Raw genomic sequence first — 24,962 nt, forward strand, 5'->3', positions numbered from 1 at the left:
AACATCAAATGTATTTTGAAAGTGTGAACAGGTAACTCAATAAGAAGTGAAGCTTAGTAGATCAGTGACCCATCTTTAGCATTCAACTATTTTTACTGTGGTTTAGTCATTTGCATAGGCATGCAGTGAGAGAGTGTGCTGGGTAGTATCTGATGGGCATGGAAAGCATCTGAGTCACTATGCGTAATGTCTGCTTGAGGTTACTAAGGTTTACATCAGTGCATATGAGCGAATATGGATGATGATGATGAGGCAAGTGCAGTTATAGCTGCCTACCCATGCATAGTATCCAATATGCATGGTGTAGTTTCATTTTTAAGGTACAATTATATATTAACACATGTGTAACAAAACAGCACTTTGTTCTAGTGTACTGACAGTTATTCATGGGGAAGGTGTGACAGACATTGGTTAACAAGTCAACAAACCTCTGTTTTTTGGAGATGGGAAAAGGAGGTGGAGGGGGCAGTGCAAGTGGCACTGTTGGGTTCTGGGGATGAAACTGGGCCTCTGGCATGCAAAGCATAAGCACTAGCTCTTTGAGCCATCTCCGGTTTCCTTAACAAACCTTTTTCCTTTCCTGCTGGGTACTCTTCAGCTTATACTTCTCAGCTTCCCTGGCAGATGGGTATGGTTGTGTGTAGAATTTGCTCAATGGAGTTGTGGACACTTCATATTCTTTCTCTTCTGTGGCAACTTTAAAAACACTTTGTTCCAGGGCTGGAGCAATAGCACAGCAGGTAGGGCATTTGCCTTGCATGTGGCCGACCCAGGTTTGATCCCCATATGGTTCCCCCGAGCACCACCAGGAGTAATTCCTGAGTGCATGAGCCAGGAGTAACCGTTGAGCATTGCTGAGTGTGACCCAAAAAGAAAAAAAGAAAAAAAAACACTTTGATCCTCCAGGGTGGAGACATAGGTGCAAGAAGCCTGGGTTCTGAATCATTACTTAAAGAAGAACAATCATGTTTTAGATTTCAGTAGTAAAAAATGAGCCTGTAGAGAAAGAGAGAAAGAAGAAAAATGCCTGCCACAGAGGCAGGTGGAGGTGGAGGTAGAAGGGAGAAGGGGAGGGGGCAGAAGGGAAACTGGGAACTTTGGTGGTGGAAAATGTACACTGGTAAAAGATGGGTGTAGGAATATTGCATAACTGAAAATCAATCATGAGCAACTTTATAACTGTATCTCACTGTGATTCAATGAAAAAAAAAATAGCCCTTATAGGCCAGAGCGATAATATAGCAGGTAGGGAACTTGCCTTGCACAGTGCTAATCTGGGTTCTATCCCCAGCATCCCATATGGTCCTCAGAACCCCACCAGGAGTGTTCCCTGAATGCAGAGCCAGGATTAAACCCTGAGAACTTCACATTGAGGAATAAATACTGAGCATTGCTGGGTGTGGTCCCCAAAAAAACTAAATTTGAAAAAATAAAGTCTTTATTTTTATGAGGCATTTGGGAGGTCAAGATTTGTTAAACTGCTAGCATATGTTAACTTATACAACAAAGTTATAGAAAACTATGACTTTTCTATAATATATATTATGCATTTAAATATTTATATATATTTGTAGAACTTTGTACTGAAACTTTTACAATTAGCTTTATAGACCACACAGATTTTCCTTGAGATTAATTTCCATCATTTATAATCAGCCCTTTCTCCTTGTTGTATGAGTAATTCTCTCGTGTTTAAAGTTTGTTAGAAAATGCAAGTTGGATAGTGTTAGCACATGGCTGGCTGTGCTGGCTGGCCGTCCAAGCCCCTTAATTATAGCTCACTTTAATTATGTCAGCTTGTTATCCTTTCTGGTTTTCTTTATTGAGATATAATTCACATACCATAAAATTCACTCTCCTAAATGCCTAGTTTGGTAGTCGTTAGTATATTTATGAGATTGAGCAAACACTACCACTGTCTAATTCCAGAACATTTTCATCCCCCCCAGAGCATCAGCATAACACTTAACAATCATTTCCCACTCCCCAACCCAGCACCAGACAGTCACTCTCTCTTCTGTCTCCATGAGTTTGCCTGTGCTGCGCATTTCACGCAGGTGGGATCATACAACCTGTGGCCGTTGGTCTGGCTTCTTCCCCTTAGCGGAGTGTTGTCAAGTTCACCCGCACTGCAGCATGTCTCAGTGCTTCATTCTTTTTCATGACTGAGCATTATCTCACAGGTGGATAATACCACACTTTGTTTTTGCATTCCTCAGTGGATGACCATTTAGGTTTTTTCCACTTTTTGTTCATTATAAACAGGACTGCCCTGATTATTTATGTGCAAGTTTTTGTGTTAGCCTGTCTTCAGTTTCCCTGGGTATAGACCTAATTGTAGAACTGGTGGGTCATTCACGCTAGAATGGCAACGCTGTGGTTAATATTTTGAGAAATTGCCAAACTATTTTCCACCTGGGCTGCGTCACTTTACACTCCCAGCAGCAATGTACCAGAGCTTCAATTTCTCCACATTCTCTCTAGCACTTGTTATGGTCTGTTGTAACAATCCTGGTGGGTGTGAAAGAATATTTCATTGGGGTTTTGTTTTTTATTGCCCTAATGATTAATGTCATTTCTGTTTTAATGTTTGTGTGTATGTGCAGTGGTGGTGGTAGGATAATTACTTTGCTATAGTGAAAAGAATTTTATGGATTACATATTGAATCAAACAAAACTTAGAATTGGTTCTCTCACATTTTCCATTCACTCCACCTCCCCCACAACAACAAAAAAAAACCACCCAGTCAATTCATTTTAACTTCTTGAAGGTCGGGATGTGACTCAGAGTGGGATGTGACTCAGCAGTAGAGCATTAGCCTATGTGTGCAGCCCTGAGTTTTATTGCAGACACCTTAAAAAGCAAGGGGGGTGGAATTTCAGAGCAATAGTACAGCCAGTAGGGTGTTCGCCTTCCATGCAATCGACCCAGGTTCAGTCCCAGGCATCCTGTATGGTTCCTGGGCATGGCCTGGAGTAATCCCTGAGCATAACCAGGTGTCACACAAAAACAAACAACAAAAAAAGTTTCTATCTTCATTTTTTTGTTTTTTGTTTTTTGTTTTGGGGGCCACACCCATTGGTGCTCAGGGGCTACTCCCAGTTTTGTGCTTGGGAAACTGAGTCCTGGACCTCACGTATAAGCAAGTGCTCTATCTCTGAGCTACACCCCCAGCCCCATTGTAACTTCTTTTTATTTTTTAATAAGAATTTTATTTTATTGAATCACCATGTGGAAAATTACAATGCTTTCAGGCTTAAGTCTTAGTCATACAATGCTGAAACAACCATCCCTTCACCAGTGCCCATATCCCACCACCAAAAAAAAAAAACCACAGTACACCTCCCATCCCGCCCACCCCCGCACCACACACACCCCGCCTTGTAACTGATAAATTTCACTTTACTTTCTATTTACTTTGGTTACATTCAATATTTCAACACAAACCTCACCATTATTGTTAGGAGTACCCGACTAGAGTCAGACCTGTTGTGAAGAGAAATGAGGTCGAGCGGCCGCTACTGCGGCCTCTCGGTTTTGGATTTCTGTACTTTAACAACTAAGTCCAGGGATATTTCTTCCGTATATTGGATCATTGCAAGCTTGTAAACCCCATCTGTGGTCGTCATAATATGGCGATCCCCACGCCCTTCATCCCCAGAAAGGAAGAGGCAGAGAGAGAAATACCTTTCCCCTCCTGGGCAGGCATGGGGTCTCGGCTTAGTTCTCAGGCTGAAGACATTCTGCAAGGAGCCGCCCATGTCAAAAGTGGTTTAGCTGGGGAGCTGGAGCAATAGCACAGCAGGTAGGACGTTTGCCTTCCATGCGGCCGACCCAGGTTCCATTCCCAGTATCCCATATGGTCCCCTGAGCACCGCTAGGGGTGATTCCTGAGTGCAGAGCCAGGAGTAACCCCTTTGCATTGCCAAGTGTGACCCAAAAAGCAAAAAAAAAAAAGTGGTTTAGCTGGGTCTGGATTCATGCTTGTGCAGCTGCGGAGAGGCCGCACACGCATGCGGACCCTTGGGATCACATCTCGGCAGCAGGAGGGGCCGGTGCCTCCCATTGTAACTTCTTAATGTGAAAAGGTGTCTACATTAGATGTAGTTTGGGTGACAGTTATTTCAAATAAGAGAAATGAAAGTCATTAATACCTTTCTCTCTACTTTAAAGTATTTGAGGGTAGGTGTTGGGGGTTAATACCCAGGGGGATACTCCTGGCTTTATGCTCAAGGATTACTCCCAGAGGTTCTCAGGGGACCATGTCATGAGGATTAAACTGGAGTCATCCACGTGCAAAGCAAGTGCCTTAACCCCTAGACTATCTTCTCCGCCATTTAAATCTAAGGTTGCTATAATAAAATATCATAGACTAGTGGCTGAAACAGAAAAAATTTGGTTTTCTCATAGTTTTGGAGGCTAGAAAAATTGAAGATCAAGGTACTAGCTAACTCAAATTCTGGCTTGCAGACAGCCTGTTTCTTATGTCTTCCTGGGGCCTTCTACAGTATGTGTGCCTGCAGAGAGGGAGAAGGAGAAGGAAAGCAAGTTCTCCACTGACTTCTTAGGAAACTAATCCTGTCAGCTCAGGACCCCACCCTTGTAAGGTCACCCTTGTGACCTTACTTAACTTTATTAAACTTCCTTAGATTCTCCATCTCCGAGTACACCTACTCTCTGGGGATGATATCAGCTAGGGTTTTGACACAGGGCATTTTGGATGTCTCTTGCCCGCACGCCTGGCTCTCTTCACCAGGGCCCCTCAGAGGGGATAGGCTCCAGCTTCCCTCCCTGCCCCGAGCAGAGCTCCCGGAGGCAGACCACCACCGGAACCTAGCCACAGCCATGCTCAAGGCCCCTCTCCACATGTTCAGACAGGCCTCTCACATGAAGGTACCGGCAGAGAAACCCAGGTATGTGTAATCCCATCAATGGCCAACATCCAGAGACTTAAAAGCAAGCTCCCAGAAGTGATATCTTATAACCTACTTCTCTCTCTGGGAGAAACTGGGAGATACTAGCAAGCTACTGAGAGTTTCCTACCCACATGGGAGAGCCTCGCAAGCTTCCCATGGTGTATCCATATGCCAAAGCCAGTAATAAGCTGGATCTCATTCTCCTGACCCTGAAAGAGCCTCCAATGCAGCATCGTTGGGAAGGCTGAGTAGAGAGAGGCTTCTAAAATCTCAGGGATAGGACAAATGGAGAGGTTACTGAGGCCACTCGAGCAATTTGACAATCAACAGGGTTTCGTGATTCATGATTTGTGATACACAAACTCATCTACCTGATGGTTTAGTACAGTCTAGGCTGGTCCCAAGGGTGCTTCATTGTGCATTTCAAGAAACATTCAAGAAAAGGAGGTGTCACAGGAAGTAGTCAAATCCAGAAACCGGGATTCTGAGAGGAGATCAACAATTTGTTGCCCTGACACCACAATCATTTGAATGGAATTCTCTGTAGGTTCATTGCTAGTGCAAATTCTAGAAGGCTACCTAGAGTATCCTGGGTAGTAGCTATAAATACTGTTTCAGCAGCTACTGGTACCTTCCTAGAAACCTTTTCCAATATAGACACTATAGAGGTATATATGGACGAGATCAGGCACATTCAGGGTAATATGACTGTAGACTGTAGAGGTATATTTGGGGAGAAAATTGCTATAGTCATGTACTGAAAAAGCTAGATCAGGGGTCTGGGAGAAAGTTCAAAGGGCTGCAGTGCATACTAATAAGGGAGACCTGGGCTCAATCCCAGCTTTGCTTGGTCCTCTTGGTACCACTTGGGGAGTAGCCCCTACGTACCATCGGCTGTGACTCAAAAACAACACCAGAATGCCATAGCAGTAAGTATCTTCTTGGGGATTCTCTTTACTATGATATGCTTCTAACTGAGTTAGTGACATTTTTGCTATGGAAACTTCCTAAACTTAATGCGAAGGGATCAACTACTAGTTCAACTTTTTGGTTATAAGCAACAGAAACCAATTCTTTTTTGTTGTTGTTGTTGTTTTTTCTTTTTGGGTCACACCTGGCGATGCACAGGGGTTACTCCTGGCTCTGCACTCAGGAATTATCCCTGACCGTGCTCAGGGGACCATATGGGATGCTGGGATTTGAACCCGGGTCGGCCGCGTGCAAGGCAAACGCCCTACCCGCTGTGCTATCTCTCCAGCCCCAGAAACCAATTCTTAACTTGCTTAAGTGGGAATATGAATTTTTTTTAACAAAATGTGAAAAGTCACAAAGTCAAAAGGCAGTCTTAATAGCCTAACTACAAGATATATAGCAATCGAGGTAGTTCTGGATATGTACATGACAGGAACAAACAGAAAGTCCTTTCAGGATGCTGCCTCAGAATGAATCAGCTTTGAGGGCTTTCAGTTCTCCTGACTCCCACTAAAATAATTTTTCAGAATATGTGTTTCCAATGGATGTTGTAGGGAGTGAATGTCATCCTGTAAGTAAAGAAGAGCAGAGAGCTGTGATTGACAGCCCCACCAAGCCAGCATGTGATGGGGGAGGGGGGGCAATCTCCAAAAGAAGGAGATAGAATGCTGATAGAGAAAAACAACAGATGTACTCTGCATTCCAACCATGGGTTGCCAAGCAACGTCTTCCCACTTTTATTCATACCATATACAATTTTTTTAATGCCTCTGCCTAACATAATGTAATTATCTCACTTACAAACAACAAAAAAAAAATGCACTGAACTCCTTCCAAAAGAGACAAGCCATGTTCATTTATGGCATCCATTCTTTCCTTACTTCCACCCCACTTTCCCACCCCCTGCTGTCTTGCAACTTGTGGACAAAATGAAAATTTTAACCATCACCAACCCACGTCATATACAATTCTAGGGGCAAAGAAAAGAAAAGAGAAAAGAGAAGAATCATGATTTTATATACACATCAGACTTTCTATTTTCTACACGCCGCAAGCTTAAAAGGAAAGACGCAATCTCCTTCCTCCCAGTTCTCCCTTACTCTTCTAACACAACCACTCATGTTTGAGACAGCAGAGGTTGTGAGGTTACCCCCAACACCAGGCAATTCTCTGAGCCTCCAACTGGGTATCCTCTAGTGTAACTCAATTCTGAAACCATCTCCTTAGAGATCCCACGGATAAAGGATGTAGTTCCCACACATGACTCCTCAACGGCTCCATTACGGGTATCAGTGGCAAGTTGATGTTACTTTCTATGCTTCTATCCAATTACTATACATTATAAATAAAAAAATACCCCCTGTGCCTCAACCCCCCACTCTGGGTTCCATCAGCCTGAAGAAGTGACCCCTGGGATCCAGGCAAACTGTGGATGTTAAACTTGCCAGTTTATTCTAAAGGGTATGAGTGGGCATAGAGGAGCATCTGGACGGAAGGAACACAGGATTTTATCCCTCTCTAGGCTCCACCACTGTGCTTCCCTGGACGTCCTAACCCAATTTGTTTGGGAAGTTTGTGTAGGTTTCGCACGCCTTCAGGTAGGCCTGATCCATTATTACTGTTTTCAGGCCTTCCCCATTCTGGAAAATGGAGAGTGGGACTCAAAAACCTAAGCTTCTGATTTTGACTGATCTTTCAAGTAACCTTCCTCCATCCAAGAGCCCACTAACTCGCACCATGGGAACAAATGACACTTATGTTCCCCAGGAAGGTCAAAGGGATTTTGTATCAGAAACTGGGACTAACAACCAAATATTGGAACAAAAGGTGCTCCCAGTGCTGTTATCACTTATGAAGTGACAAGAATTTTAGGAACTCTGTACAATAAAATTGGGGCAGAGACCAATATATATTTTATCCATTTTTTTCTAGTTTTGGGGTCACACCCAGAGATAATCAGGGCTAATTCCTGGCTCTGCGCTCAGATATTACTCCTGGGTGGCTCAGAGGACTGTATGTGGTGCCAAGGATGGAACCAAGGTCGGCCGCATGCAAGGAAAATGCCTTAACTGCTGTACTATCTCTCTGACCCTATGTTTTGTCTATTATCCCATAAAGTTATGACTCATAAAAATTACCCATGATATAGTATTTCTTGTAAATTTCCATAAGAAATTCAAGTTGAAGGAATAATCATCACTTATGCAACTGATGATGGTATTTATGACTGTTTTCTCCCTCTTCCCCACATTCTGTTCTTGTTGAGTGCCTTGTAGCCAGCCTTCACACCAGCACCCAGTGACCCTCAGCAACTAGTGTTCACACGGTTCCTTCCCATGTCAACAGATCCTATAGTGATTATCAGGGATTAAGTTTTCAGTTCTCCTTACTATGAATGCTGAAAAGTAAATTTTCTGTGAGTTTCAGTTATGTGTTTCCCTGAATGGCAAACCCTTATCAGTACTGTCAAGTTTTCTAGCATCATGGATGCTGACGTTGAAGAAGTCCCAGCGTGCCTATATTTCCCTGTTCCAAACACAATTTCAAACTCTGTAGGGACAGGGAAGATGTCATACAATTGTAGCCCCACAATCTACCTCTGTGCCTGGTGCACAACTGATGTAACATCTTGTTAACTGAGGGCATGTAACACATGCATTTTGTTAACTGATCCCATTACATTTTGTTAACTGAGGGAAGGAATGGATCCCATAACTGGACATGGTTTGTCTCTGGCTGATAATTAAATCCTGAGAATTTCTTTTTAGATGTCATTACTGGAGTTGCAAACATGGTAGGTGTTGGAGTTTTATTTCTCCACAAATCTGTTTGTACATATGTTTTATTTTGGTTTTCGGAAGCTATGCATACTACTATATCACACCGATGATTCTTGGACCACACCCAGCAGTGCTCCTGACTCTGTGCTCAGGGATTACTCAGGATGTGGTGCTAAGGGTACCACATGCAATAAGAAGAGTAGACCAGGGTCATCCAAGTACAAGGCAAGCATCTTAACTCTGTATTATCTTTTCAGTTTCATATATATTATATTATAGTTATTTATTTATTTATTTTAAGCTGTTAAGTCTCCCAAAGAAGTGTAATTTGCTTGTACTCACCTAGTTATCACACTGACAGACCAAGCCTTTTCCATGTAAGGACAAAAAAGAGACAAAAATTATTTCTACAAATATGTTATTTGCATTGGAATTTATAGTCACTTCTTTAATAGATGGATATTTTAGTGACTGACTTAAAAGTTTGCATCGCTTAAAAGAGGTGTCCCATATGTTCATGAGAAAACATGATAACTTTGTAAACCACAAAATCTCAATTAATTTTTTTTTTCTTTTTGGGTCACACCTGGCAATGCACAGGGGTTACTGCCTGGCTTTGCACTCAGGAGTTACTCCTGGAGGAAGAAAAAAGTAAAAAGGTATCCCATGGAATGTGAAATTTGACCAAGTCAAAGCTAGGATCAAGGCAACCCGGGTGGCCACACATTTTTGCGGCTGCTCTGCTGCTGATCGACCACGATCCAGAGGCCAGCTAGACTACTTTTGGTACCAGCAACTGCTTCCAGCAATGTCTCTAGACTGTGAACCAAGCCATGGCCCCATGTTTCCCCAGGAAGGGAAATGATGCAATTTCTAACATTTCTCCCTGGACTTAATTACTAAAATACTAAAATACAGAAATCCTAAACCGCGCGGCCACAACTTCATATCTCTTCATTCTCAGCAGTGGAAAACTAATTATCAAATGCTTCCTTGTCAGCAGGGCTGGTTTTTTTTTTGGGGGGTGGGGGGAAACTCCAACAACAATAGTGAATTTTGTGTTGAAATATGGAATGTAATCAAGGTAAAGAGAAAATGAAGTGAAATTTATCAGCTACACAGGCGGGAGTGGGGGTTGAGGGGGTGGGAGGTAGACTGGGGTTTTTGGTGGTGGAATATGTGCACTGGTGAAGGGACGGCTGTTCGAGCATTGTATACTGAGACATAAGCCTGAAAACTTTGTAATTTTCCACATGGTGATTTAATAAAATTAATTAATTTTTTAAAATCTAGAATCAAAAGAACAATTTCTTATTTGTTTTTTTCAAACCTTCTCTAATTCCCATCATCCCCTTTTGTAAAAAATTACAAAGACACACGCACAAGGGGGGCAGAGATGTGATGATGTGTAATTGTTCAAGGGCTCTCGGGGCGGTTCTCTCGAGTGCGCCGCTCAGAGTTTGGTGTTCTTGAGCCGCTGTGTATGGACCGGATTGGAATGGCTCCTCCTTGTGCTCTGCTTCTGTGTGTGCCGCTGTGCTCTCTTCTGTCTGTCTCTCTGTCTCTGTCTCTGTAGTCTCTCCTCTGGTTTCTTCTGACCTCTCTCTGTCTCTGCTTCTGTATCTTCTCTCTCCGCTTCTGTTTCTTCTCTGCTGCTTCTGTCTTGCCTCTGCCTTTCTCCCTCGCTTCTGTGTCTTCTCCTTGCTGTGTCTTCTTCTATCTGTGTTCTTCTGCCTCTGTCTGTGTCCTGCTGCCTCTTCTTCTGTCTCTGCTGTCTCCTCTTCTGTCTCTGCTGTCTCCGTCCTGCTGTCTCCCACAGTCTTAGTTTATATAGCAATCACATAGGGCGGTGACACAAAGGTGGGTTGAACATTAACAAATCAAAAAAGAAGGGTAAGACCATTTCTCGAGGAGATTAACAAAAATCTAATCTAAGGAGATTACTCCAGATTACTAGGAGATCCGCTCAAGGGTGGGGTCCAAACAAGGGTGTGTTAGGGTGTGTCCCTTTCTTCCGTCCTCAGCTACTAATCCACTTAAATAGTTGTAGTAAATCTACTTCAAATATTTCTAGCAATGTCATTCTATATGAGCACAGTAAGAGATATACCAAACTTAAAGTTTGGTTCTTCCTGAGGACATCTCACTATATTTTCTAGACCACAGTCCTCAAGTCAGGTTAGTCTTCCTAACCCCAGCAGGGTCCCAGTCTCATCATTACTTTTGGATCATGACATCATTTGTCTATGACCGTGTTCTCAACTTATAGTTGAGTATTGGAGTGCTTTGGCCTGGCCTATTTCGATGCCAGGGTAGCTCACAGCTTGCCCTGGGTCCATTCTGTCCCTCATTGGGCCCTGCTTTTGGGGTGCTAGGAACTAAGGGCAACTGAGTTGAGAAAGCAGATGCCCAGGAGTAAATATTATTGGGGTCAATCAGCTCCCAAGTTACAAAGCATAATATTAACTGTCTTCCTGTGTCCATACAGAAAGGACATTGCTTTAAGGTAAACTAAGTTCCCTGTGGCAAGGCTGAAAGGACAAACACAAAGTTATCCTTCACCCTTTTCTGAAATTTCCTTGAGTAGTTCTGACTGTAACCCTAAAAAGCCCCTATGAACCCTCTTTTTCCTCCCAACCCCTCCCCAGCTGCCGTTCAGTGGCAATTCTATTGATATTCCCTTTAGAAGGATCCAGAATCCAACCTCTCTTTTGAAGTTCCACCTACCAGATATAATCCTCATCATCTCTTCACTGAGGCTGCTGCAGTCACCCCTAACTTAGCTCCCTTCTTTCACTTCTGTCATTCTCAGTTCTCCACACAAGAGTAAGAAAGAATTCTCAAAATACAAATTAGATCATATCCTGTGTTGAAAGTAGATTATGGACCAAACATGATGACCACTTAGTATCCGTGTTGAAAACCATAACACCCAAAAGGAGAGAAAGAGTAAAAGAGAATGTGTCTGCCACCGAGGCAGGGAGGGAGTGGGGTGGCGGGAGGGATACTGGGAACATTGGTGGTGGAGAATGGGCACTGGTGGAAGGATGGGTACTAGATCATTGTATGACTTGAACCTAATCATGAAAGTTTGTAAGTCTGTAACTGTCGCTCATAGTGATTCATTAAAAATAAAAATTAAAAATAATAATAATAATAAAAACCTGGGGGGGAATGACCAAATTAGATCATATCCTATCTACAGTCATAGGCCAGTTGCAAAGGCGACTAGAATACTTGTTCTCCTGTGTCATCCCTGGCCACACTGTAGGAAGTCAGGGGCCATGTCATCAAAATGACGTTTTAAAAGAGGAGTGCTGAGGGGATGGCCTAGTGACTCAAGGGCCTTGCAAGTGTGAGTCCATGAATTCAGTCCCCATTAAGTGTGTGCGAGCACCCAAGCAGAGTGCACAAACCCCCAGCAAGCTCCACCAGGCAAAGATGTCAGAGCATGGTGGCCAGGAGTGCAACCCCTGATGAGCACTGCAACCAGAGTCTTCAGCAAGCCCACAAGTACAACAGTGTGACCTCTGCTAGCACTGCAGCCAAGTGGATAAGCATCACAACACACAGGCATGGCCCAAGTCATTGAACAACAACGACAACAAAGGGAAGCAAAGGGTGGGGGTGGGGTAAATAAACTTAAAAGGAAAAGGTGTTCCTGCCTGGTATGTTATAAATAGCAGCACTTGACCTCATCGTGCCGCCTTTCTCCACACTTCACTGTGCAGTGCAAACAGCTTCTGAGCAATCAGCATGAGGATGGTGGGGAAATCATCAGAATAAGTCAATGTTTTCCAGAGGTTCCTGTTCCACTTGCTTCTCTCATTGCAGACTTGACCTTTGGCAAAACTACAGAAAGGCCGGTTCCCATGATGACCCTGAGTTGCCGCTCTGACGTTCTGTCATCCACTCAGCAGGAAAAAATGCACTGGATTTGGGTTCTTTTCCACAGAGCTTGTGGAAGGACCTAATTGCCAGGAATACAGAAGGAAGGCCAGGAAGGTTTTCCAAATCTCCAATTTGATTAGAATCATACTGACTGTGAGATGAAGGAAGCTTAGGATACTAGACTGTCCCTCACTTGAGACCCTGCCAAGTCCATGCACCCAATTTGTGGTTGGGATTTCCTGTTTTTTCTTCACTACAACTCTTCCGAGGGACCTGGGATGTGGCTCAAGTGGTAGAGCGCATGTCTTGTATATAGGAGGACCTGAGTTTGGTCCCTGGCACTGCAGGGCCTCTGAGAACCTGGTGGCCTCCTAGGGTCCAAGCAGGGAGTGCCACAAAGTCCCCAGCACTACTAGGAGTGAATGTCCTTTTCCTGCTCAAGAGAAAAAAACAGGGATTTGACTCAGTGGTAGAGGACATGCCTTGCATGTATAAGGTTCTGGGTTTAACCCTTGGCACCAAGGGAGAAAAAGAGAAAAAAAAAAGACTATTGGAATGCAACTTATAACCTACCTTACCAGGTTTTATGATAGTACCTGGTAAAAGAGGATCAGAACATGTTAATATCAGTGGGGACAGGGAAGGGTTTGGGGCGGTGCGGGGTGCGGGGAAGGAAGCATCAAATATTGAAGTCCGGGGAAGCCCTCTGCCCTAATCTAAGTCACTTGATTCTTTTTGTTTGTTTTTCAAGATCCTCAGCCATGCAAAGCAAGAGCTCTACCACTGAGCTACATCTCCAGTCCTCAACATCCAGGCTCTTGTGTTTTTGGTTTATTTGGTGACCACACGCAGCAGTGTTTGGGGATTGCCTTGGCCAACATTTGGGATATGTTTCCAGGGACTGAGCCCAGGCCTCCTGTATGTAAAGCATGTGTTCAGTCCACTGAGACATCTCTCTGGGCAATACCTGAACTACCGGTTTTTCCTCTATTCTATACATACCCAACAGTGCTCAGGGCTTGCTCCCAACTCTGTGCTCAGGGATCACACCTGGCACGGCTCAGGGGACCCTATACAGTGCCAAGGATTGCATCAGGGTCAGCTCTGTGCAAGGCAAGTACCTTATCCGGTGTACTATCTCTCCAGCTCCCAGCATCAAAGCTCTTCACATCAGCTACTGGGTTTTGTCTTCTCCAAGCATCCAGCCAGATCGGCAGCTCTGTTGGCCTCCATGAGGTCCTATTGAAAAAGACAAGCCTAAGTGTCTTCATTATGAAGCTGCATGTCAGCTTCTTATCTCTTCTCTGCAGAATGGCAAGGACAGTTTGTAGCTCCACATGGTCTCCCCTCTTGTGGTGTTAGGAATCACAGTGAGTTCTGACTCCCTGCTGCTGTGGCAGGTGAAGGTGGACATTGTGGAACACAGCAGTCTCTGACTTACTGCTCTGAACTCAAAGTGAGACCTTTTTCTTTGATCTCTGTCCCTAAATTACAAATGATCAAGTGACACTAGAGGTGTTTGACTTGGCCAGCTCCAACCTCAAGCAAAATTACACTAAATTACTGACCTAATATTAGCACTTCTCACCAGAAAATGAGCTACTGGGTTTTGCATTTCTCTCCATCATCTTAAAACCAGGGCACTGAAATGAGAAATTACAGCAGGCAGGGCGCTTGCCTTACATGAGGCTGGCTCAGTTTGAGTTTCCAGCACTCCATATGGTCCCCCAAGCTCCACCAGGAGTAAGCCCCAAGAAGTATCAGGTGTGACCCAAGAGCCAAAGTAAGTAAATAAAATTAAGTACCCTGGGGGTTTTTCCTCTCTTCAAACTGGACCCATGGGAGGGTTCAGAAGAGAAGAAAAAGAAGGTTCCTTATATACCAGAAGCCCTGAAGAAAAGCAAAAGAATTTCGCAGAGCTGAAGATTAAGTGCCTGAGAAAGAAGTTTGCCCAAAAGACGCTTTAAAAAGAGAGGAAGAAGCTTGACCTATGAGAAAGTTGAGCAATATCACAAGGAACATAGACAAATGTATAAGACAAAGATTTGAATGGCTAGGATGGTGAGAAAAACTGGGAACTTTTACATTCCTGCAGAACCCAAATTGGTGTTTGTCATCAGACTCTGAGGTACCAATGGTGTGAGCTCAGATGTCCAAAGGTTCTGCAACGTTTCACCTTCACAAGATCTTTAATGGCACCTTTGTTAAGCTCAACAAGGCTTCAATTAATATGCTGAGGATTGTAAACAAAAACCATATTTTGTATGGGGGTAACCCAAACCTGAAGTCATTAAATGAATTGATTTACAATCATGGTTATGGCAAAATCCACAAGAAGAAAATTGCCCTAACAGATAATGCATTGATGGTTCGAACTCTTGGTAAATATAGCATCATCTGATGGAGGATCTTTTTCATCAGATCTATACTGTTGTAAAACGCCTCAAAGGAGCAATCAACTTTCTCTGGTCTTTCAAATGTTCTTCTCTCCATGATGGGATGCAGAAAAGACCACCCATCTTATAGAAGGTGTAGACGCTAGTACCAAACCTTATTCCAGCCTCAGTCCCTTCCAGGAAAGAAATATTAACCAACCAATCAATTTTAAATGACCTGATTGGTGATCATCCTGCTCCGCCCTGCTAGGACCTCATAAGAAGGGGCCCTTTCCTGAAACGATTAGCTCCTATCTTGATCTTGCCCTCTTTCTATCTATGTAAATCTTTCATTTTGCCTTTTTGCCACTGCCTTCCTGATCCCCCCCACACACACCTGCCCACACCCCACCCCAATACCAGAGATCCAATCCAAGGCCTCACACTTGGGAGTCATGCTTTCTACCACCGAGCCCAGTGTCTCTCATACCATATACTCTTCAGAGATCCTTTGTGTTTGTTAGATGGGATGCTGCCCCACTCTTGAATTGTTGAACAAAGCCAATAATCACTGTCACTGTCATCCCGTTGCTCATCGATCTGTTCGAGCGGGCACCAGTAACGTCTCTCATTGAGAGACTTATTGTTACTGTTTTTGGCATATCCAATACGCACGGGTAGCTTGCCAGGCTCTGCCATGCGGGCTTGATACTCTCGGTAGCTTGCTGGGCTCTCCGAGAGGGAAGCCAATAATATCTTCAAATTATAATTGGTTAGATGCTAGGGAGCTAGCTTAAGAGGCTGGAACACACTGCTTTGCAGGTGAAGTCCAGAGTTTAAAATCCGTCACTCTAACCTTTCAGTACCAATATTGCAAACAACAATGCCCCCAAACAACGAGAGAGAGAGAGAGAGAGAGAGAGAGAGAGAGAGAGAGAAGAAAAGTGCCTGCCATAGAGGCAGAGTCAGGCAGGGGTGGGGTGTGGGGGGGTGATGGAAGGGAACCTGGGGACACTGGTGCTGGGAAATGCATACTGGTGGAGGGATGGGTGTTGGAATGCTGTATGACCAAAATCCAATCATGAACAGTTTTGTACGGGTATCTATCTCACAGTGATTCAATAAAAAAGTTAATGCTCGCATGCACACACACATGACTAAATCCTTCTTTGGTCTGGTCTGATTTGGGGGGATTTTTTGCGATATTTGCCATTAGAATATTTCCTTTTATTTTGTTAGACACTGTGATTTACAAAGTTGTTCTTAGTACAGTTCTTTCAGGCATTCAGTGTTACAAAAGCAATTCTATCACCTGTGTGACCTTCCCTCCACTAATGTCCCCAGTTTCCAGTTTCCCACCCACACCCAAAACCTGGCCCCTTAGCAAAAGCAAACAATTTTACTTCAAAATGCTTGTTACAACAAAGTGGCAAATGGAATTATGAGGAAATAGATCAGTAAAAGTCAATTTGTAATGACTGTTATATCTCACAATGATGTTTAAAATTATTTTCTGAGGATTTATTGAGCTGGCTGGTGCTAGTTGTGCTGTTGTTTTCACTCAATGAACTTGGTGGGCTTCTATGCAACGCTTCCATAAAATTTGCTGTGTTCCTGCTGGGCTGTCAGGACTGTGATATTTGGAGGTATTCTGTGGTTGCATACCAGTCGGGCACTGCAGGAGCTGTGGAGCTTGGCCTTTGAGATGCTGGACGATGTGGGCAGGAGCCTCCAGACAGGGAGTGGAATCTGCCGGTCTCCCACACACCAACTCCCATTCCAAAAAGGCCATAGAGTTTACAGCCCAGAGGTGGATCTATGATTTGGTGGTTTGGTGACTCGATCTGTTTTGGTTTTCCATTTGTTTGTTTTAACAGTACATAGTGGTATTACAGGAAGGATGGATCCACGTTGCAGTTTCAGCATAGGACAGAGCTAGATTTCTCAGCACAATAGAGGAAAACAAACAGGGACCAAAGCGGCAGTTCTCAGTAGAGGGGGAGATAGGAATGGCAGAAAGATGGGAGCCAACAAAGTTCCAAACAACTTGTCCCTGCCTGCCCTCCCTCATCTTCTATAATATCTGTTATTCAAGGGAATGCTCAGTATGAATAGTTGTTTTTTTTCTTTTTGGTTTGGTTGTTTGTTTGGTTTTTTAAACTTGGAGAAAATGACAAGCTCATATGTGTGGAGAGAATCAGGAATCCAGAGGGCTGACAGGAGGATGCAACCCGGGGGAATTAAATAGACTCTTAAATAGATGGTGGATTTTCTCCCTGGGTTTTAGAGCTAGAAATTACAGGATTTTCCATAATCTCAGAGATTAGCAATCTCAAAACTGTGTGTTTCTGATCCCACAAAGTGAATCTCCAGATAGACTAAGTAATCTTGGGCATTACTCTTGCTCAGTCGGTCTCCTTTGCAATCCGCTCCTGTGGGCAAATATTCCTACTCTGGACCACTGAGCAGAGGCTTAGAGACCATGCAGCATTTAGTCTAAGGTATGGGCCCATTCCACATGCCCCATCCCTGCACCCCAGCACCCTGGGGATTGGAGGGGGGCAGGGTAAGGGCGAGGGTGAGCCTTTTCTAACCTCCTTCCCAGGGGTTGTTCGAGATAGAAATGACCCTACCTCCACCAATGCCTCGGAACTGGAAGGAGAACCACTCTCTAGCCTTTTCATCCAACACCTCCTCGCCTACCTACCTTCCCCCAAGAGCTTTATACAATTTTCTGCTCTTAGGTTTCACTAATTGTTTGTGCCCACCGCTCCCACCCCAACCCCTGTAATTTGCGAAGCTGCCTCTCTCACCACACAGTCAGGATTTCTATTTGCAATTTCGAACAGTTTTGTTTATTTCTTTGATCCTTAGCCTTCCAAAGTATGTTCTCGAAGGCCTGCTGGGAATCCTGAGCAGGCCTATTGAAGAATCAGGTACCTCTTAATGGCTTCTCTTTTTCTACACAAGAACACAAAGGCCCTGCCAAAGCTTTGAAACTAAACCCGAGACTCCTCCACTCTGTGCTGGGGCAGGTTACATAAAAAGGAGCTGGCGAAAGGGAGAAAGAAGAGGACAAAGAGTTTTCTTTACTTTCTTTTTTTTTTTTTTTTTGTCTTTTTCTAGTCACAGTTGTTTACATGTTCTGATTTTTTTTTTTTTCCCTGAACCGAGCACACATTCCCAGGGGTTATAATTTGCCCAGGGTCACAGAGCAAGGCAGAGCGATCAGGAAGTCAATCCCATCCCAGAACTTCAAATACTCTGTGAATGCTCTTTCTTCCAAAGCTGAGCAGTGCCAGGATTAGAGTAGAAAGGGTTTCCCATTAGAAGAGAAGCGTATCATTGTCCCTCCATCAGTGAAAAATAGAGTAGGACCTCAATATCTACTCTCTCTAGAACTCAAGTAAGGGGCCGGAGAGAAAACAGAGAGGGAAAGCTATTTGTCTTGCTTGTGATTGGTTAGATGTAGGCATGGCATAGAGTCCCTCAAATACTGCCTAGGAGCCATCTCTCTGCAGAGCCAAGAAAATCCTCAATGTCCTCCCTGCCCCCCCCCCAACATACACACAAGAGGGAGTGGGAGAGAGAGAGAGAGAGAGAGCCCCGAAGTTTCTGAAGTACCCCTTCCTGAGCTGGAAGATAGTACAGTGGGCAGGGCACTTGCATTGCATGCGATGACTTGGGTTCAATCCCCCACATCCCATTTGGTCCCACAAATATAGCCAGGAATGATTTCTGAGTGCAGAGCCAGGAGTAACCCCTGAGTATTGCCAGATCTGACCCAAAACTCCCAAAATAAATAAATATAGTACCCCTTCCTGCAGTATCAGCTACCTCCCCCACCCCATTCTGCGTTTGTGCTACCCAGCTGTCTTATGTGGCGCGTGTGGGTCAGAAGCTGAGCAATGGTACAGTGGGAGGAAGATTTCCCAAGTCTCCCATTCTTGGTTTGCCTGGGGAGTGCAGATCTTTAGATTAGCAGCGTCTCCTCCCAAACCAGCCTTTCGAATAAATCAGTCACCACAGTTCACACCTTTTTGTATAACCAGAGCTTTATGGCAAAAAGCCCTGATGGAGACAGATTTCCTGGGTGACTTGGGCTAATTTCTTTTTTTTTTTCTTTCTTAAAGAAATATTTTATTGAACCACCGTGAAAACAAGAAAAAAAATACAAAGCTTTCAGGTTTAAGTCACAGTCAAATACTGATTAAACCACCATCCCTTCACCAGTGCACCCGTTCCACCACCAAGAACCCCAATACACCCCCCTCCCACCCCACCCCCCATCTAAGTAGCTAATGATATTCCCATTATTCTCTATATATATTGAGTACATTTCATATTTCCATACAGAACTCACTATTATTGATTGGAAATTTTCCCCAACAATCAGGCCTGCTGAATAGGCATCATCTAATAATTTCTCTTCATTGGTAAGAGTGAAGACTTTGAGTCCGCACGGCCGCAATAGCGGCCGCGCGGTTTTGGGTTTCTAATATTTTAGCTCAGTTCACAGTCAAAATGGATGGCTACAAGCATCCGCTCTGGTGCCAAAATGGGTTAGGAGACCTCAGGATCACAGTCAATAGGCGCGGAGGGTCTGCTTCTCGTGCCGTGGCTCTCGGTTCATCTCTGGGCGGAAGGTGCGCCGGGAATGCCCCCCCTCCCAGGACCACCTACAGACTACGTCACTAAAGAAAGTCCTACCTCCTGGTGGAGGGGTCTTAGAGGGTGGCTCTCACCGCGTGGCTGCTGCCGCTGACTTGGGCTAATTTCTTAACACATTTCCCTGTTTATGCATCAGATAGGAACAATAACTTCTTCATATAATTTTTTTAGCTTCATTTTTGGACCAAACCCAGTGGTGTTCAGGGGTTAGGTTACTCCTGGCTCTATACTCAGAAATTACTCCCAGCTGAGCTCGGGGGATCGTATGGGATGCTGGGGACCCAACCAGGTTCTCCTTCAAGTGCAAGGAAAGCGCCCTAATCATCGCTCTGGCTCCTTCATGTGGTATTTTTTTTTATTTATTCTTTTATTGAATCACCATGTGGAAAGTTACAAAGCTTTCAGGTTGTATGCTCGAATACCCATCCCTTCACCAGTGCACATTTTCCACCACCAAGAATCACAGTATCCTCCCCCCACCCCCCACTTCCTCATGTGGTATTTTTGATCATTAAATCATATTTAAGTAAATGAAAAGGCCTTCAAATAATGACTGGAACATAGAAAGCATTATGTAAAACCAGCTATGATTCACATTGAACTTCTGTCCTTACTCCGTTTTTATTTTGGGACTCTGGAGTGGTGCTCAGAGAGGCCCAGAAGCCCTTCCAGCAGGTCTCAGCCAGTGGTCCAGTGCCAAGAGTATGCGCTGCTGAGTGGGCCAGTCGTGCTGGGGAATATGCAGTGAGGCTAGGGACCGTGTGGTGCGGGAATCAGAGCAGGGTCCGTCTCATGCAAGGCTAGCACCTTAACCCCTGTGCTCTCTTCAGCCCCTTACTCCCATTTTATCCATGGGGAAACAAAGACCTAAGAAGTTTAGGATCTGTCAGTCAAAGCCATTTAGCAAGGCACAGTCTGGGCTTTGAACTAAAATGTTCTGTATCGGGGCTGGAGAGATAGCACAGCGGGTAGGGCGTTTGCCTTGCACGCGGCCGACCCGGGTTCAAATCCCAGCATCCCATATGGTCCCCTGAGCACCGCCAGGGGTAATTCCTGAGTGCAGAGCCAGGAGTAACCCCTGTGCATCGCCAGGTGTGACCCAAAAAAAAAAAAAAAATGTTCTGTATCACTGTATCACTGTCATCCCATTGCTCATCGATTTGCTCAAGCGGGCACCAGTAACGTCTCCATTGTGAGACTTGTTGTTATTGACCTTACTAAATTCCATATTTGTTTGGTCACTCTGGATTCAGGTTTTGTTTTGGTTTATGTGGGGGGGACGGGAGGGGGTGGTCAAAAGCAGGGCATCACACATGTGAGCAGGCTCTCTACTGCTGAGCACAGCCGCAAGTGACCCCCAAAGCAATGTGCCCAGACTAGTCCCTGAGCATAGCTGGGTGGAGTCTCAAACCAACCAAGCAAAAGAAAATCATTCGTTAAAAAAGTAAAGATAACGAGAGACATTGCAGAGTTCTGATATCAGCTTCTTCTTAACAGAATTCTGCTAGGATAGTACAGTTTAGAGATTTCTGTAAGGATGAAAAAAATCTCTTCTGCTCCTCAAAAGGGAATGAAGAATGAAAAATTAGCATGAAAAATTCCCCTTTCCCTCCCTGGCTCATTCTGCAGTATCAGACCCAGTAGTTTTCCCATCACAGGCTTCTTCTGAAGTCTACATTAGTCAATGCAAAAGTGCAAAAGTGCACGTACGTAGAGAGGCCTGAAACGGACATTCCCTGCGCCTCTGAACCCAGACTGAATTTACAGCCTGTCAGTCTGGTGTCGAACTTGAAGGGCAAGTTGTGGTTGCTCTACTGAGATTGGAGGAGCACATCAAGGCACTCCTGAAGACTTTTCCAGAGTGGAATTTCCGAGTGACAGCTATGCCGAGGTTCAGCAGGAAGCAACGGTTCCTCTTTTTCAGACTTGTGCTGGTGTCCTGGGGGAACAGTACTTCCCCCACCCATGGACAGAAGCCCGGGAGGAGGTACCTACCTCCCCCCAGCTCCTCCGGCCGCCGAAACCACAGAGACAACATGCTTTTGTGCTTATGAGAATAATCTAGAGAATACTCTAGAGAAAACTCATGTTCCAGAAAAACAACAGCACGATAACCTCAGAAACCATGACTGAGGAGTGGGAAGGAGATAACCCAAGCAAGTTCATCCAATAAGCGGAAGGAAGGCCCGGTGGGTGAGCAGAAGGGCTATGAGAAAAAGTCTAGACTTTTTTTCCTTAGCAGTGAGGAACAGATGTCAAGTATGAAGAAGGGGAAACTCAGAGTCAGATCTATGTTTGAGAAAAATTCCTGGGCCAAAGCAATAGTACAGCAGGTAGGGTGCTTGCCTTGCACACAGCTTAACTGGGTTCAATCCCCAGCACCCCATATGGTCCTCTAGCACCATCAGGAGTGAGTTCTGAGCACAGAGTCAGGAGTCAGCCCTGAGAACTGCCTAGTGTGGTCCAAAAGCCAAAAGAGGAAGAAAAAAATTCCTAATACTGTAGTATGGAAAATGGATGGCAGCAGGCAGATGGAGGTCAAGGAATCTATAAGGAGCTATCAGTACAGACCCAAGATAGATGGACTAGGCTTGTGGTAGTGAGGATGTAGGAAGGGGACATAGCTAAGAGATATTTAATGTAACAAAATTAAGCTCTGAATGCTCAGAAGACCAGCTGGCCTAGGACTGGGACAACCATGACAAAGACTCTAACTCTATTATTTTTGCTTGTTGGTTTGGTTTTGGGTCAGGTCTGGCAGTGCTCAAGGTCACTTCTGCTCAGTGATCAGGGGTCACTCCTGCCTGTGCTCAGGAAAAATCTAGTGCTGGGGATTGGACGAGGCCTCCCACATGCAAAGCCTGCACTATCTGTCAAACCATCTCTCCAGTCCCACTCACTACATGAAATGGGGGAAACCTTTCAGAGTTTTAGGCAGAGACATAAACTACTCTAACTGACCTGCTAATATATTTTATTATTTGGTTTTTGTTTGTTTGTTTGTTTGGTTGGTTGGTTTTTTGGTTTTGGGTTTTGGATTTTTTTTGTCTTTTTTTTTTTTTTTTTTTTTTTTTGCTTTTTGGGTCACACCCAGCAATGCACAGGGGTTACTCCTGGCTCTGCACTCAGGAATTATCCTGGCAGTGCTCGGGGGACCATATGGGATGCTAGGAATTGAACCTAGGTTGGCCGTGTGCAAGGCAAACGGCCTACCCGCTGTGCTATCGCTCTAGCCCTCCTTTATTATTTGTATTATTTGAGTTGGATTTTTCTTTTTCCCCTCAGGGAGGGCACACCTGGCTGTGCTCAGGGCTAACCCCTGCTTCTCTGCTCAGGTCCTACTTCTTATACTCAGGAATCATACCTCGCACTGAGGACAGGACCTAGGTCAAGCTCACTCAAGTCAAGCACCCTAGCCACTGTACTATCTTTCTGGCCCTATTTTTCAAAGGAGATTATTTTTATTGTTTGTGTTTTGTTTGGGGGCCACAGTTGGCAGGTCTCAAGGGTTACACCCAGCTCTGTTCTCACGAGTTTTATCATTCAGAGACCATATGCAATAGGTGCCAGTGATCAAACCCACATACAAAGTGTGCGCTCAGTGTGTTGAACTATCAAGGAGATTATTTTATTTTCACTTAGACACCGTGGCAGTGCTACTGTTTCAGGATACAGTGTTGCTATACCACACTCCCCATAATAGTGTCAGTATCCCTCCACCATTGTCTCTGTGTCCCCTTCCATTCCCCTTAGCAAACTCAGTGCTGTAGGCAGACTCCCTGGGTCTGTTATCACCGGCCGCTGTCCTTCTGTTTCTTTATACTCCACATGTGAGCTAAGCTATATGATATTTGTCCTCCTTTGACTCATTTTTCTCAGCATGACACCCTCCAGTTGTATCCATCATACAACAAACTACAGGATTTCATTTTTCTTTTATTTATTTTATTTGGGGGCCACACCCAGCAGTGTTCAGGTCCTACTTATGAATATTCTGTGCTCAGAGATCACTCCTGGAGACTCTCAGGATCATACTGGGTGCCAGAAACCAAACCAAGGTCAGCTGTGTGCAAGCATCCTACCCGTTGGACTATCTATCCAGTCCTAATCTTTTCTTAGAGCTGGGTAGTAGTCCATTGTGTGCACCTTAACTTAACCTTATCCACTTATCTGTTCTTGAACTTGGGTTGGTTCCAGATCTTGGTAGTTATGAATAGTGGTGCAATAAACATAGGCGTGCAAATATCCTTTTTTTTTTTTTTTGCTTTTTTGGGTCACACTCAGCGATGCTCAGGGGTTACTCCTGGCTCTGCACTCAGGAATTACTCCTGGCAGTGCTCAGGGGACCATATGGGATGCTGGGAATCGAACCCGGGTCGGCCGCATGGAAGGCAAACACCCTACCCGCTTTGCTATAGCTCCAGCCACAGGAGTGCAAATATCTTTTCAAATGGATGTCTTTGTGCTCTTGGAATAGATGCCAAGCAGAAGCCCTTGTATATAGAAGCTCAATCCTTAATTTTTGGAAGTCTTCATAATTGCTTTTCATAGAAGCAGAAACAGGTGATATTCCCACCAATAGTAAAAGAGGGTTCCTTTTTAACTATATCCCAGACTATAACAGCATTAGTTATTTCTAATTTTTTATGTGTTCCAGTTTCACATAATCTCATTGTTTTTGATTTACATTTCCCTGATGATAAGTGATGAAGAGCATTTTTTCCTATACCTATTGGCCATCTGCACATATTCTTCTTTTATTTTTATTTTTTGTTTCTTTTTTAAATTTTATTTAGTTTGGGGGCCATACTCAGCAGTGCTCAGGTTTACTTCCGGATTTGTGTTCAAGGATTCTCTTGGTGGTGCTCGGGGGACTATATGTGTTGCCAGGGATTGGACCCAAGTCTGCCATGCACAAGGCTACCCGCTTTACTATCACTCCAGCCCTGTGAGTCTTCTTTGAGGAACTATCTCTTCCTGTTTTATTAATGGGATTATTTTGTTGTTATTGTTGAGTTTTTCCCATTTTTAGAATGATGACAGTGGCTTCCCAGCTGCAGAGAGAAAATAGGGAGAAAAGAGGAGCTTTTGGTAGGCTGTTGTAACCAGGTATGGGTAGGGTAATGGTTTGGATCAAGGGGCTGATGGTGGTAATGGCAATGGAGGCAAAATGTGAGTAATTGCAATGTTTTGAAGAAAGAGTAAAATGAAATTAACTGAAGGAGATAGTGTGACACACAAGAAAAAAAGGGGCAGGAATGATTTTAATTTTTTTTACCTGAACAACTTAAAGAATTAAATTGACACTAACACAAACCTGCAAGAGGAAAGTGTCAGGGGGTCAAAGATAGGAAGT

General features: G+C 44.3%; 1 pseudogene; it reads left to right on the top strand.

Moving 5' to 3' along the window:
* The first annotated feature begins 234 nt into the window (after positions 1 to 234).
* Positions 235 to 15,172, top strand: LOC105943213 (60S ribosomal protein L7-like; annotated as a pseudogene).
* Positions 15,173 to 24,962: the final 9,790 nt, after the last annotated feature.

This window comes from Sorex araneus, chromosome 5 (assembly GCF_027595985.1).
Source record: "Sorex araneus isolate mSorAra2 chromosome 5, mSorAra2.pri, whole genome shotgun sequence".
Classification (NCBI taxonomy): Eukaryota; Metazoa; Chordata; class Mammalia; order Eulipotyphla; family Soricidae; genus Sorex; species Sorex araneus.